Raw genomic sequence first — 1,862 nt, 5'->3', positions numbered from 1 at the left:
TAGTGATATTCCTTGTAAATGAGGTAGGGATACTTAGGTTTCCATTGTGAATATTTGCCAGCAGATGATTTGGGAGGACCCTTTTTCAGGGCATCGGCTTTAGCTTTGCCTTTGCCTTTCTTTTTTCCTTTCGAGGATTTGTCCACTGTGGTAGAATTAATAGCGTGGACCTCTGAGGTTTTACTAGGGCCAGGTGGATTTTGAGATGAACTATTAGCAGCAACATTGGAGACCGACTTCTATTTGAAGAATTTTTAGTAGGGGTCTAGGATACTGAACCAATAACTCCATCAATAGGAGGAATAGTTGGTGACTTTGATGTTGTGGGATCGAATGATGGCCAAGGAGCATTGTGTAGTAACTCGTACAAAATGCCAAATTGGGAGTAAACTAGATCCAAGTACTGGGCACGAGCAATGGCCTTCTCTTCAGTGACGCATCCACCCATAGCTATATCACGATCAATTGAGGCTACGAATGATTTGGTAAACTATTCAGTGAGCAACTAATCAGCAATCTCGAATTTAATCAGGCAATATCTACATCTCCATTCATGTATGTGATTAGAGATGTGCGCTGCAGTATCTTGCTTAAGCGATGTGAGAAAATAGCTGCCAGTTTCATAGCGAACTAGCAACTGAAAATGCATGAGGAAAGCCATGGCTAATGAGTTAAAGTCATGGTAAGTAATTTGAGGTAGCTCGACGTACCATTTCACTGTAGCACCCGTGAGGGTTCATTGGAAAAGACGAAGATGAATGGAATCTTCCATGTATGAGTTCGATGAGCACCAGAGGTGATATGTCATCACATGGGCCTGACGATCTTCTTTAGCTTTCCCATCGAACTTTTGGCAATCACTTGGTATCTTGGACGGCACCGGAGGCCAGTATGGAGAATGAAGGATTGGATCTTTTGTAAGGCACGATACATCTGGTAACTCGAGTGTAGCCAAGAAAGGTAATTAAGTGTTAAAAGGCATGGGAGGTCGATAAGTGGGCCGATAGGGAGGATCCCATCCCTGCTAGTAAGTATTTTGGCCCCACGATAGGGGATTTTTGCCATATGGCATCTGAGGCTGCCCCCATTTGGGATTACCTTAACCATAGGGAGGATTTTGACCTTGACTACCTTAGAACTGTTCAGGAATAAGTTAAAAGGTTTTTGAGCCTATTGACCTTGGACATATGGATATGGGACCTATTGTCCTGGAACATACGGCTGATGAACCTGGTGTCCCTAAACAAGAGGATTCTGGTCCTACAGTCCTTGGGCATAAGGTTGATACACTTGCTTCCCTTGGACGTAGGGATTTTGTACCTGATGCCCTTGGCTAGCAGGATTCTAAACCTGTTGACCTAGGACATGATGATTTTGGGCCTACTGCTGTAGGACTTGACCTTGACCCTGCCCCTGCAAGGGTTGATCTTGTTGATATGTATACAAGGGTTACTGTTGTCCTGGTTGGTTTTTCTGTTGAAAAAATTGTCCCTGGGGCTGCAGAGGTTAGCCTTGCGATGACATGGGTTGAGAGGTGTGCAGACCATATTGCATCTGTTGCTGTGCAGCTTACTGTAACTGTTGTAAGGATTGACCTTGCGATTGTTGGAGGTGACCTTGCAGCGGGATAATTTTCCCTTGTTGTTGCGCGAAGAGTCCTTGCTGCCACAAAGGTTTCCCTTGTTGTTGTAGAGGTTGTCCTTGTTGTTGCAAGGGTACTTGAATAGTTCTCAGGAAATTACCGAACTGAATCTGGCCATAACTAGGCTAGATGTATTTCCTAGATTGGATGGTTTAGGGTTGATTAACCATTCCTTGATATCCATATGGAACGTAAGGATTTTGGTATTGGACTTGAGCCC

The sequence above is a fragment of the Pinus tabuliformis genome, chromosome 1_2, assembly GCF_031772625.1.
Source record: "Pinus tabuliformis cultivar Carrire ecotype Pingquan chromosome 1_2, CPIR1, whole genome shotgun sequence".
NCBI classification, from domain to species: Eukaryota; Viridiplantae; Streptophyta; class Pinopsida; order Pinales; family Pinaceae; genus Pinus; species Pinus tabuliformis.
The sequence above is the reverse complement of the archived record's forward strand: the minus strand, read 5'-3'. Positions refer to the sequence as shown.